We start from the raw sequence: 15000 nt of genomic DNA on the forward strand, positions 1-15000 counted from the left end.
CGCGCTCAGCAAGGGGGAGATAGGACCAGATAACTCTGTCGCCTCAACAATCGAATTACCTGCTGAAAAAAAATGGAACCGAAAATCATTTGAAGTGGGTCGATTATTCAAGCGGAGCAAGCGGAGAGACAACATGTCTCCTCAGCAGGGACAGTAGAGAACCACCACGGGGCCGAGCAAACCTCCAGTCTCGCACACGCTCATTGGCAAGCACACTCGTGTACACATAGACATACACACAGAGAGAGACACACACAGACACACATGCACACCAGCCCCCGACAAATCTACGCGCAGTCAGGACCGCCGCTGCGTGCCGGCTGAAAAACCTAAAAGCGAGCGAGCCCGTGGCGTGCCGTGTGTTCGGGAGTCGTCTCACTTTCGTGGAGTCCACATGAATGGAGTGTAGCCCACATCATGCGTATGTATTCCACCGAGTGTGCGTGAGTGCGTGTGACTGTGCACCCTAAAAAAAAGAGGGAAGCCTTGTGGATTGTTTTAGCTTGGATGGACGACGGGAGAGGGAGACACAACAACCCTCAGCAAAACTGCCTCTTCCCTGTGTGGATTCGGTGGAGCTGGTGAGTGCAGTGTCAAATGCTCGTAAGGTCGTTCAATTGGAACTGGACCCAACTGTCTAAATTATTACGCTAATATTTTAATGCCGCTGTCTAAATGTCCTTTGCTTCCCTCCTACATCAGTGCATCGCTCTTTGGAATTTGAATTAAATAAGCACAGTCTCAGCCAAGCACAATGTCCTTGTCAGTCGTAGGATCAATAGCAAAGGGGTAGGGAGATTCGGGTCTAATGTGTGCTGTACCGGCAGTTTTAAGACCAGAGGCAGCTATACGCAAGGAGGTGCCTCGTGTTTCGAGCAGTCTAAACGGGGGTTACTTGCTTGTTAGTGTATGGCCACATAAGTGGTGGAAACTGTGTTTTTTACCCGGACAACTCGCTATTGACGAGCTAGCGGGTCTATTTTGGATAGAAGAAAGCGCGAGCCGAGAGAGAGTGAGAACAGTGTCTCCCAACCATCCTGTTGTCATGGTTACTGAGCTGGGAGGCTGGGGGAATATGGCTGCGGCGAAAGCTTCAGCCTGCTCTGTATGTGTGTGAGATCCTGCTTAACACAAGGGCTTACTGTGTGTGTGTGTGTGTGTGTGTGTGTGTGTGTGTGTGTGTGTGTGTGTGTGTGTGTGTGTGTGTGTGTGTGTGTGTGTGTGTGTGTGTGTGTGTGTGTGTGTGTGTGTGTGTGTGAAAAGCAAAGGGAAAACAGAAGAGAGAAGCTGTCGCTTTCCTTTGGCACTGTCGCGTTTTTACCAACCAACACAACCCGATGGCACATGTGCCAACTGCGCGTGGAGCAGTCTTGTTGCTCACTAAACGCTTTCTTCTCAATTACAAGATGTAGCTCCCGATTTTGAACGGCCTGAGGAAGCAGGCCAAAAAAGACCACGCCGCGGCGAAACTGGTATACATTCCCGTCGGTGCTTATTTAGCACCCTATTGTTAGTTCGAGTGCGCCGAACCAAGCTCCCGCTTAGGCAATTAATTCAGCTGAACTCCAGGCGTCAGACGAGCAGACAGGAGAGCGCTAGACATAGAGAACCGTGGTGCGTAAACGGTCGATAGAACCATTCTTTCAAGTCCAGAGCTGCGGCGCATTCAACAAGCTCATTGGCTAGGGGAGAGGGGGGCACAAAGTAACGGTTTTTGCTTTTGAGCTGATATCTTCACATATAAGGCAGTTACATTATTTATTTTTTAACACATGAAACGTACACATCTCTGTTACATATTAGCACTGGTGGTTTGTTATAAAAACCTACCATAGCTTTACATTTTTACTGTTTGTGGAGGATGTAAAATGTTACATTTTACCCCACAGGTAGTGTAAGTTGTAACAGGGGGAGGATTCGTTAAACACATGCTGAAAATATGTATTTAAAACAATTAATTCAGTATAATTTCACCACAAGTGTGTTTGTTTATAAATCTACGATACTTAAAGATACTTTCTTACCAAAGACACTAATAAAAAAATAAATATTAGGCTTTAGAGGCTTTAATTTTATTAGTCATTAAAAATCACAAAATCCAATCTCACAGTATAGCTTAATAATAACTTTTATAAACACTTATTATGAATAATATTTAAATAAATAGAGCCATGCTTCAAATAAAATGTGATAGGTTTGCATTTGTGTGCCAATTTTTTTCACCTTTATTTTACCATTGACAAGAATGAGAATTTCACTGAGATTTACCGTGTTACAACTAGCCCCCTTAGCCTCAGCCATGATTGTTGTCAACCTAGCACTGGCTACGAAGTAGCAACAAACTTCATTATGGTATCATTTTGTAACTGAGAAAACACAGTATCCGGCAATATCAGAATAGTTTTGGTAGCTTGTGCCCATGCTTCACTAAACAAAAAACAAGCGACGTGGAAAAAAATACTTTCAGGGTGCTAAAACACACTTTGTGGAATAACTCAATGAAATCTCAACGAAAATGTTTGAAACTTTTCCGAAGGCTTCTGTTGACTGAAACAATCGTGTTTACAGAAGTAGGCAGAAAATGATTGGTCCGTCTTGATAAAAAGTCCATGTTACATCTTGCCCCCCGTTAGTTTGTGCCCCGCGCTCCCCTACTCTCACTTGCCTTGAAATCGCTGCATAGTCTCAGATAAAATAAAAAAAAATAAAAAAAACACCACTCAGATTAGCCCTTTTGCGAGTTGGGAGCAGAAGTAGTTGTAGGCAAAGTGATGTTATGGCGCAACGCAATGCGACGGTTGACCTTGAAACATTTGACAGAACGGGGTGATATGAAGGGGTTCCCATTAGCACGGTTGGGTGCCTGCGCTGGCTGCTTGAGGGGTGGTCTTCGTCTCTATTAAACTGCGTTGACATGTTAAGAGAACAGACCATCTCAACAAACTACACTTCATCCTCCACGTCACCAACGAGCCTATAGCCGTTCATCACGACGTCCACTGTAAGTAGCGTAAAGCAAGGATAAGGAATAGGGTGGTGGATTATCCATAGTGCGCCTCAAAAATATCCGAATGGTTTCATTCCCTACCTCAAGTCCCCCCTTCTCTCCCTGTCACTCATCTGCTTTCAGCAAATGTGTGTGTGCTCACCTCTTTCCTGTGATGTGTTACAACTGAACTGAACAGGGTTAGTGGGTCAATGAGTCTAGCATGCCGTGGGATGCATAGACTGTGATTGAAGAAGAGAGAGAGGAGATGTAGACAGACAGACACATATTAGAGAGGGTGGGGGTGGAGGTACAGGCACAGGCAAATGAAGGATACTCCCCCTTGAGTGTGCAGTGCACATTAGATGAGTAACGAGCCTAATTGGATATCAATCTCCCAGCCCCCTACCTGGACACACACTGGGTTTGTGTTTTTGCATGTGGGTGTGTGTGTTTGTCGGGTGTGTGGCATGGTTGGGGGGGGGGGTGCAAACCTATTATGCTAATGCATTTTTACCACACCCTTCGAATGGATTGCCATGTCAGTGTGTCCTCGTATCTCTCTCTCTCTCTCTCTCTCTCTCTCTCTCTCTCTCTCTCTCTCTCTCTCTCTCTCTCTCTCTCACAAAAAGATATGACCAAGTGCTTACTTTCACTGCATCTTGTGCACACAGATACACACACTCACTGGTAAGCACTCTTATTCACACGAACACAAACATGCACGCACGCACACACACACACACACACACACAAACGCATGCACGCACGCAATTTCCAAATAGGATAATTTAAGTTATTCATAAACAATATCCCTTTGGAATCTGTACTCGAGCACCACACACTTACACATGTACATAAGGGCACGCATGCATGCACATGCACACTACACTCACACACACACACACACACACACACACACACACAAACACACACACACACGCACACACACACACACACACACACACACACACACACACACACACACACACACACACACACACACACACACACAAACAAACAAACAAACTCACAGACGCATGCACATACATCGAACACTATGTGTCAAAAAATCTATATTTACACATCATGAAAATAATGCTTGTCTAGGACTGTGTAGTAGTTCTCCCTTAGCCATTACATCTTCAAGTGTCTGTTGTCTCTCTCTCTCTCTCCCTTTCTCTCTCTCTCTCTCTCTCTCTCTCTCTCTCTCCGTTTCTCCTAGTCTCGCTGTCTTTCGCGGAACTGTTTCTTTATTTCAGGCAACCATCGTCAATTCTTCTTCATCATCTTCTCTACCCACCCCCTTCCTGATCTCTCTCTCTCTCAGTCTTTTGTGTTCCTGTCTTGGTCTACTCCTTCTTGCATGTGTTTTGGAGGCAGCATGTTGACAGTGTCTCACAGGGGAAGTTGGGCCTTGTTTTAATGGGATCAATAAGCGGGCAGATCTTAGAAAGCTGTGGTGGGGAAAGCTGGACATTACAGAGGGACGGAAGTGGACAGGGAAGAAACCAGCTAATAGCCTACTGTAGCCAAGGAGGGATTACTGCATGGGCCTACCGGGCCCAGACCGAGGGGCCCATGAGCCTAGAGGGCCCTGAAGCTCAAGCCCCCGCACTACAAAAACACTTGTTTATTGGTCTATATTTATTTTTCTCATATTGTGTTAAAATTGTACCTTCAACGTTCATATTTTCAATTTTTACCCCAAACCCACAACAACATAGGCTCTATACAATCCTCACTGAACGCCCAAAACTTTTGGAATCCCTGTGTAGGGGGCCATTTCTTGTTGTCTGGCCCAGGGGCCCATGAAATCATAATCCGTCTCTGACTGTAGTTCAGACGGTCAGCACAAAACCGCTATGCACTTACTGTATCATCATGCTATCTTCGTATGCCATTACGCTACTTTATAATACATCAGGCTACTTTACACTGGCAACAACCAGACCCGACTCTTCACTTACAATAACAACAAGGCGGCATTCATTGCTGCATTAAGCCAGCGGACTCTTCTCTCGCTGGATTTTGCATCCAGACTTAACTCGCCATTGGAGTAGCATTCAGGCTAAACTCCCCTGTAGCATTAGACAGCTGATAGAAACACACCACTAGGTTTGGCTCTGTGATGGTGTGACCACATTGACAGTAAATAGAAAAAGTATGATAAATGAACGCTGCATAACCCAACTCTTTGCTAGGGGCACACCACTGTTTGAGGCGTGAGTTTCTCATGAATTGAAAAGCATATCTTGTCCAATTGCATGGAAACTTCGGTAACACTTTATTTTAGGGATACATCTATTAGCACTAATACTTAAATCTACTGTCAATGCGTGACCACCATCACTAGGGTTGTGAGTGTGCTCTGACTGTCATACTAATAAGCCTGGCTGGCTCTTTGGTGTAGTGCTTAGAGGTCGCCTTGAATCCAGGCCAGAGAACTCTACTCCCAATTACTACAGACTGCAGACAAGACTGCTAAGGCTTCAGGTACCTCTGAGATTGAGAACCAGTCTTAACTGGCATTGACCATCAACCATACCCTGACAGTGATAAATGTAACTACTTCAGTCAGGTAATCACTGTGGTTAACTAAACATCAAGTGAAAGCACTCAACCTCGGTACTGAGCAGTTAGCTTCAATGTATTGGTCCATTTAACAGCTATAGTCTCTGTTCATTGGTGCAATCTAGTCACGAGACCCATCACTCATACTTTAACTCGCTGCTAATTTGTAGCACACGCATTCAGCTGCAGGCACCATTTAACAGGGCAAGGAGAGGCCCATACACGGTGGGTCAGACTCTGGTGTAGGCTTATTCAGTTTCATTTAACAACCGAGCCAAAAGCTAGACTCAACAAATCATGGGTGCAAACAAGCAAGCTAATCCCGCACAAGTCCGGCAGCGCAAGGGGGAGCCCTCCATCACGGCAGATTGGCATCTAATATCCACCCCTCCGCACATAAAGCTGATAAATAGATCCGGTACTGCTGGGTGTGTCAGATGCGGGTGTTTTTACTAGCATGGACAAACACACACACACACACACATGCACATACACACGCACACACACACACACACATTCTCTCTGTGTCTCTCTCTCTGACTTTCTCTCTCCGTAGTCAGTCACACACAGATATTAATACTGCAGACACACTTCCAAATATATAAACAATATAGTGTTTCCTGCCACTACAGCAGTTATGTGTGTGCGTGTGCATGTGTGTGTGTGTGTGTGCATGTGTGCGTGCGTGCGTGCGTGTGTGTGTGTGTGTGTCCACGCGCGCGTGTGTGTTTGTGTGTTTGTGTGCTTGTGTGCGTGTGTGTGTGCATGCGTGCATGCGTGCATGCGCGTGTCGTGTGTGTGTGTCTGCCTGCTGAGTATCCCGTACCTTCTGGTGTCACTGCATTGATTTGTATTGCTATGGCTTCTAGCGTAGACATCAACAGTTCCTGCACTAGGCTGGGCCTGGCTGGGGCCTGAGGCAGCTCCTTCTTTAGCTCAGTGAAGCATTTCCACTGCTCTTTCCCGTCAGACACCAAGGGCAAAGCGGCACTCTCTTAGTCATTACAGAGGAGGCAAGCCATCTGGTAGCCATTAGGAGGCTGGAACAATTCTGTCCTGATATCATCTGATGTTCAGGAACCATCTCTCTCTCCCTCTCTCTCTCGTCTGGTCAGCTGAAAGTGGACAGGAACAGATGTTCTAGTTAAACAGTCAGCACCAGGAGCTGTCGCCATCTGTCACTGTCTGGAACTGGTCCTGGACCCCGTTTCTCAAAAGCATCGTTGCTAACCGGTTAGCAACTTAGTAGGTTGCCTATGGGAAATTTCATTGCCACCAAGTAAGTTGCTAACTTAGTAACTGTCGAGAAACACACCCCTTATGTTGTTCTAATGCTACCAGGCACCTTTTGTGTTTTTGACAGTGAACCCAAAGACCATCCACTGTTTTCAGGTAAACCGAGAAGTAGGTGAATGTCCCTTTTTGATTTTGGACCGAAGGTCAGGTTCAAGAGCTATGGGTACGTCTGCAGGCCAGGTGTGATGTAACGGTAGGAACACAAAGTCAAGTATGGCAGGTAGCAGGCTTCACTCGGGTTTCTTGATTAATTTGATTAAATTAATTTGAGGGTGCTGACCCAAATAAAACACTTAGAACTTAAGATAAAGGGCCCTACCTTGCATCAAACTGTTTTCTTTATCTTTGTGCACAGACATGTTTCGGCGTGTGCCTTCCTGAAGGCCTTCCTGAAGGCACACGCCGAAACATGTCTGTGCACAAAAATAAAGAAAACAGTTTGATGCAAGGTACGCTCCTTTAGCTTTGCTTCACGGTAGGGAAACAACACAGGCAGAGCTTTGTCAGTTCAAAGCCACTGATACTATGCAATTAGTATACATCAAATTCTGTTGTTGCATTTCAAACAAAGAAAACTGGTCTTGCATTAGTTCTGAAACTTGGGTCTGATACTAAACATAATCAAAAGGAAAGTTTTTACAAGAATAGCTTCGTCACAAGGTTGTGTACTTGTGAATGTACTTGTGAATGTCTCATGAACCTACAGCAAGGACAAGCCAAGGACACCACAAAGGCACTGAGATCAGTTAAGCAGTTTTCATACAGCTAGTTTTCATTCCGAGACACTGTATGTATGAAACACAAAAACCTTCACAGAGTTTTTTTGACTATGATGTCTTACAGGGCTATGTCATGTCAGCATTGTGTACAAATGGCAATAGTCACTTTATAAAGCAATATTATGACAGCATGACGTGACATTAGCGTGTTTCATTTTTCATTTGACATTTACAGCACAGGCACACATTTCTCACTGGCAGTGGAAACGGTGCCCACATCTGATGTAACAGCATGTAGCATATTACCATCCCCACATTGCTGAAACGGTGCTTTTCAAGACACTGGAAAAAGCAACCAATAAGGCTGTGCAATATATCGAATTTATATCGTCATATCAATGTCGCTGTCAAACAATATCAAATTTCATAATATCGATTTGAAACAATATTTTTGTAATTTGTCTTTACTGCCAAAAGGTAGGTCAGGCCAAGCGCAATACATTCCCCTTGAGCCATTGCGAGCACAGAGCACACTTGCTACCCAAAACTCTTGCAGAACACCACTGTGTGTTTCTTTATGGCCCTCCACTCACACTGCTGAAGGGAGGGAAGAACGTGATATTTTAGCACAATTATTTGTCTTTAAAAGAAATATCGTCTATAAAAAATCGTGATATCAATATTGACTGAAATAAGCGTGATATTGATTTTTCTCATAATCAAGCAGCCCTAGCAACCAATAGACCTTACTACCAGTGTGTACTGTGACTGCTTATGGAGAGCATTCAGACTACTTTGATTGGCAGCAGAGAGCCAGTTTAGAGATGTCTGACCCCACTACCACCCCAGATGTTGTAGCCATATAAGTTATAGTGACTATAGTAGGCCTATAGTCTTTAACTAGCATGTTTTCTGTTGCCTTACCAATGAAGTCATGAGGAGGCATATGGAGCCTACTGTATGGTTGTCTCTAGCAGGTTTATCTTTTGAAGGAGGAAACCAACGCACACCAGAGGTTCCGAGGTGCAGGTAGAGGGTGCAAGATCAATTTTGTAGAAGAAGATACCGCACACTCTTGTCCACCGTGCTGCAATTTATTAACAAAACGTTTCGGCCCGTATGGCCTTTCTCAAGTTTTTACGTAAAAACTTGAGAAAGGCCATACGGGCCGAAACGTTGTTTTGTTATTAAATTGCAGCACAATGGACAAAAGTGTGCGGTATCTTCTTCTTCAAAATATGTCTCTAGCAGGTTAGCAGCCCTGGCTGTGGAGTTACCGTGTCTATCTACACTAATGCTGAGGGAGTTTTATTGACAGGTGGTGTGAAAGCCATTAAGCAAGATGGGTAATGGTATAGAGCCCTGACTATATGCTGACAATGGTGCAGCCCAATCACTTAGTCCAATCGTCGCACACTTTTAGAGATTTGCATGTGCACAATTAACTTCTGTCTCTCTGTCTCTGTCTCTGTCTCTGTCTCTGTCTCTCTCTCTGTCTCTCTCTCTCATTCTCTCTCTCTCTCTCTCTCTCTCTCTCTCTCTCTCTCTCTCTCTCTCTCTCTCTCTCTCTCTCTCTCTCTCTCTCTCTCTCTCTCTCTCTCTCATGCAACCTCTCTCTTTCCTGCATGCATGTACACACACATGCATACACACATAGGAATGCAATCTATTAAATCAACACTACACCACACACACACACACACACACACACACACAAACACACACACACACACAAACACACCCACACACTCGCACCTCCTAAATGACTTCTATCAAACTCCTCCATACCCTACTGGTTGACGCTCCAAGCAATCAACCACTCATTTTGAGGACGAATGTACAAACCCCAACTCCGATGAAGTTGGGACGTTTGGTAAACAGTGAATAAAATCAAAATGCTATCATTTTCAAAACATTCAATCTATTCATTAGATGGAGAATAGTGAAAAGACAACATATTAAGTGTTAAAACCGAGAAAAAATATTGTTTTGGGGGACATATGTACTCATTTCTAATTTGATAAATCCAACACGTCTCAAAAGAGTTGGGACGGGGACAATAAATGGCAGCAAATGTCGAGGAAGGCTTAAAACAAAACAAAAGAAAACACTTAACAGTTAAATACATTAACCGATGAGATGATTTTATATAAAAAACAGTGTTAATTCCTATCTTGGACATGATTTCACCAGCTTAAATGGTGGGTGTATTCCTTGTCATGTTTTGCAATGTTTTCCTTTCTGTAGTGCTTACAGTGTGACAGGTCTTCACCAAAAACCCACCATTTTATCACCTGCTGGTCCTTATGATGGAGCCAAACTGTTAAAACATAGTAGAGAATGCAATTTGACTTTACTATGTGGCAGTAATCGAAGATCTCCCTTCAAAATATAATGCATGAGTGGCTTTTCATGCTGTTTAAAACCCATTTATACCATTCAGCACTGTATTTAACTCTACAGATGAGTGAGAACATCTTAACCAATGCACTACTGCACTCGCATGCCATCATGGAGGCTGACTTTTGAAGCTAGCACTAACACAAGTTGGATGGTCCATTTTCACTGTAGCACAGGATGTGCAATGCTCTATTATTGTCAAAAAGAATGGACTTCTACAACTTCTGCTGACTTCTGTAAGCAAAGGACTGTTTCCCATGTCTTCTGGGTCTATTTCAAGTGAGCTCAGGTGCTTAGGAGAATGTTACACCCCTGTATCATTTTCATGCATTAAGCATTCTTAATATGGTCAATTTTCAATAGCTCTAGTTCCTGGAGTGCTAGAGTGAGACTACAGCCAATATGAACCTATACAATGATTTTGTTAACAAAAATATGTCTTATATACACTAAATCGTGGTGAATCAAAGGGAATTCAAAAATGTATGTAATAACTATGGTAATTATTCCCTTTGCATCTTTAATTCTGAGTGACTCAGCCTCTCTGTGATGATCTTCTACCTGGACACCTATATTGTCCGTCAGTACAATTCATTTTGAAATGTTCTTCTTTGTTGTTTTATCTTATTTGGATGTTTACTAAATTTCACTGATCCCTGTCCCAACTCTTCTGAGACGTGTTGGATTTATCAAATTAGAAATGAGTACATATGTCCCTCAAAACAATATTTTTTCTCGGTTTTAACACTTAATATGTTGTCTTTTCACTATTCTCCATCTAATGAATAGATTGAATGTTTTGAAAATGATAGCATTTTGATTTTATTCACTATTTACCAAACGTCCCAACTTCATCGGAGTTGGGGTTTGTATAATGACGAAAGCTGAAATCCCCACCGATTGTCGATTGCCTCAATTGCACCAGAGTAAAAGTTAGTTTTTATTCGTTCTCTACCTCAGGCGTGGTTGAACAGACCAAAGTATTCTTCTTGGCCATACTGGCTTGATCACAAAATGTATGCGTCATTAAATGTTAGTAGACCCGGACTAAATTCAATGTGTTTAACAACAATAAATCAAGGGGAAATGTGTAAAAGTAAAAATGTCGCTATAAAGATATAAGTAAAAGTTTGCAGAATAACTATAGTATAGGGTAAATTACAAGATATAAAGGCATAGTTGGATGATGTGACCATATCAATAGAGTTGTTGGTGTGCTCTGACTGTTGTGCCAATGAGCATGGCACTTGATGTAGCAGTTAGAGCACACGTTTGGTTCAGAGGTCAGTGTTTTTAGCCTGGCAGGGTAGGTAGGTGTCCTGCCCTTCACTACTATTTGGTGTCAGAGGTGGGATACCTTGCAATGAGACCATCGAAGGAACACCCACTGTTGTTTTTTCTAGGCCAGTCAGAACACTGTCACCCACAACTACCTGTACACAAAACGGTGACTACCAATCAACGTTCCCCACATCCCACTTTCTACCAGTAACTTTCATTTCTGTCAGAACCATGTTCCTCAAGAAACACAAGAGAAGATTCTGAATGACATTTCTTTATTGCAAACTATGAATTACATGTAGTGGTATGGCTCTGTCAGAGGAGCCCACCTATGAGCACAATGAAAGAGCAGAGAGTCAGGGTTCAGCAGCAATTAGGAAATTCGGCAGAATAGGGAGAGATAAATATCCCATGAACAGAGGCAGGCGATATGACAAGAGTGTCGTATAAGACAAGGTGGAGCAGGGTAGGAGGTTGGTATCAAAACAAGCAGTATACAGTTGAGGGGAACAGGGTAGAATTTAAAGGGTGTGCCGAAGGTGCGTGGTCAATCGCTAAGGAAGAAAGACAGAGAGGTGAGGGGAAAGCAGCAAGCGTCTTGACTACCATGGCCTGGCCAGAACTAAATACCCAAAATCATAGCTTCCTCTCCCACTGACCATACAGTACACTTGTATCTCTGTGAAATCATTAATAGATGTATCTTATATAGGAAGATTTATCTTATATTTGAAACTGATATCAGTAGGATTGCTTAATGTTGGAAAATGGAAGTTCCATTTTGCACCTGGTTTTTACCCAAATATTTTTTGTCTGCTATTCCTTTTGTTCTTGAAGCATCTCCCACTGCTTTTCAGATCAATTCGGTCTGTTTGATGGTCTTTTGTAGTCTGACTAGCACGACTACAAAGCTCTGTTAAGCCTGGTCTGGCCATCCTGTTCTAACTTCAAAGCTTTCAGAGGGTGGGCTTAACTCGCAGCTATCAAGTACCTCTGTATGCTACTGGTCGAAGCTGCAATCAATCAGCCCACTATTTCCTCTGACTCCATACTGTAGTTCTGCTCTGGCTTGGCTACCAATATAATGTGTCATCTCTGTATCCTCTTACTGCAGATGGGCCCATCGACACGTCTATTCACTCTTTTCTGAAAACACTCTACTACATCATAACAACATTGCTATGACATTGCGGGGAAGTCATCGGTAACTGACTAACACTTGGTCATTACTGTTTTGGTGACAAAAAGGTTATAACAGAGGCTCTGCACTATGGGGTTAACCTGCTTCAATAGAGCTATTGGAAATGCTTGATTTTCATTGGCCTTCCCATTATGAAGGGCGATTTGAAATCAAAGAGATTGCCAGCTGGGCCAAACTGACTTTATTGAGGAATGCACAGTGTCACAAGGTTTCAGCATAGCATGGAGGGTTTTTTTTTCGTAATGATTTGCCCTAGTGTGAAATTACTTTAACGCTGAATAGTAATAGGGATTGAACTTGGACTTGGGGATACCACAAACTGATAACTACTCCAGAGAGAGGACGTCATCCAAACGCTCCAGTTGAAAGTGAAAGTGAAAGCCCATTGGGAAACTCCAACTCCCATTGTCATTGTGACACAGCACTCCACAGCACACTGCACACTGCACACAACGAAATTGCATTTATGCCTCACCCGTGCAAGGGGCAGCCCCCAATGGAGCAGTGCGGCGGTACGGTACCATGCTCAGGGTACCTCAGTCATGGAGGAGGATGGGGGAGAGCACTGGTTGATTACTCCCCCCACCAACCTGGCAGGTCGGGAGTTGAACCGGCAACCTCTGGGATGCAAGTCTGACGCCCTAACCGCTCACCCATGACTGACAGTTAATATGATCTTACACAGTGATCAACACATGATACATGTTGAAAAAAAGGATTGAGGAAAAAATGCTCATGGCCCATAATTACAAGCTAGGAATTAAAGATAACATGTCTAACAGTGTACTCAACACCACAGATGCATTTTTCAATATCGCATCTTGTCACAATTCTGCGACTTTTCACTTTTTGCCAATGAGGGGGCCCCCTGGCAGGTGGGGGGCCCTAGTCTGCAGGCCTATCTAACCTGTGCGCTAATCCGGCCCTGGGGATAGAGAAGGGGAGAGAAAACAATGAGATGAGATGGAGGGATTAGTATGTGTGTGTGTGTGTGTGTGGGGGGGGGGGGTAAGGTGGGATGATAAGTCTGCAAGCTATTGTGTGATATTTGTGCAGAGTGCATGCAGCACACTGGTGTGTACTACATGTGTGCCCTCCTGTGCATTTTGAAATAGAAGATGCGTGTACTCGGGGAAGCCGACAGGGGAGGCAAAGGGGTCAGATGTCCCGGGCCCAGGGAGATAGGGGCCCAAAATTGGGTCAGCATTACATTACATATATTTGGTAGGGGGCCCTTTCAGATTACTTTGTCCTGGACCCAGCGAAAGCTGTCAGCGGCCATGTACAGTGTGATATTCAGGGAGTTGCTGGCTGATTTAAATTCTAATGGACTCTATAACCATATGGCCTTATATGATTACAAGAGCATGCACACACACGGAACTCCCTTTGGTTGCAGATGCATAGGGTGAGAGGGCAACGGTGCATGTTCGTGTGTGTGTGTGTGTGTGTGTGTGTGTGTGTGTGTGTGTGTGTGTGTGTGTGTGTGTGTGTGTGTGTGTGTGTGTGTGTGTGTGTGTGTGCGTGTGTGTATGCATGTGTGTGTGTGCATGGCATCTAAACAGATGTACATAGTCAACACACCAAATTATCTTCATGTATAATGTCACTGGTGACAAAGACATGTACGTATGCCTGCCACACACAGTGTGTGTGTGTGTGTGTGTGTGTGTGTGTGTGTGTGTGTGTGTGTGTGTGTGTGGGTGTGTGGGTGTGGGTGTGTGTGTGTGTGTGTGTGTGTGTGTGTGTGTGTGTGTGTGTGTGTGTGTGTGTGTGTGTGTGTGTGAGAGAGAGAGAAAGAGAGGGGGGGGGAGACGGAGACATAGACAGAGAGAGAGAGCTTGTAGAATATGATGTCTTGCACATAATACATACACAATGTCTTACACAGGACACATGCTATGCAATTTTCTACAGCAAAATGGAAGTGGATGTCTGTTCTGTTGTGTGTAATTCCTCTGATCTGGTGACACACATGCACAGACCCCCCACAGTCAACCCCCCCATCTCTCTCTCTCTCTCTCTATCTCTGTCTCTCTATCTCTCTCTGTCTCACACACACACACACACACACACACACACACACACACACACACACACACACACACACACACACACACACACACACGCACACACATGCACAGACACGCACACACACACACACACACACACACACACACACACACACACACACACACACACACACACACACACACACACACACACACACACGCACACACACACACACACACACACACACAGACTTTGTACACATCAGAGGTAATGGTGATGCTCTGCGGAGGATTAGCATCTCAAACATGCCTTCAGTGTCCTCACATCAATCCATTCCTCCTCATCCTCATCCCTTCTTCTCTCTGCCCCTCTCCCCCTCCTTCCCTGCTCTTTTCATCCTTTCCTCTTTTCTCCCACACCACACCTCCTCCTATCTATCTGTCACTCTAGCCATTCATCACGGGCTCATCTGTGAATCAATCAGACCTACACACTCTCTTCATGTCACACACACACACACACACACACAC

General features: G+C 44.2%; 1 protein-coding gene across 1 annotated transcript in view; it reads left to right on the forward strand.

Moving 5' to 3' along the window:
* Window positions 1–527: 527 nt before the first annotated feature.
* The window catches only part of psd2 (pleckstrin and Sec7 domain containing 2), a 54812-nt gene continuing 40339 nt past the window's right edge, over window positions 528–15000 (forward strand). The window contains exon 1 of the mRNA XM_063189059.1: window positions 528–581. The gene's annotated coding sequence lies outside the window, so the exon portion shown is untranslated. The remainder of the gene's footprint in view (window positions 582–15000) is intronic.

Source organism: Engraulis encrasicolus, chromosome 22 (genome assembly GCF_034702125.1).
Source record: "Engraulis encrasicolus isolate BLACKSEA-1 chromosome 22, IST_EnEncr_1.0, whole genome shotgun sequence".
In the NCBI taxonomy this organism is placed as follows: domain Eukaryota; kingdom Metazoa; phylum Chordata; class Actinopteri; order Clupeiformes; family Engraulidae; genus Engraulis; species Engraulis encrasicolus.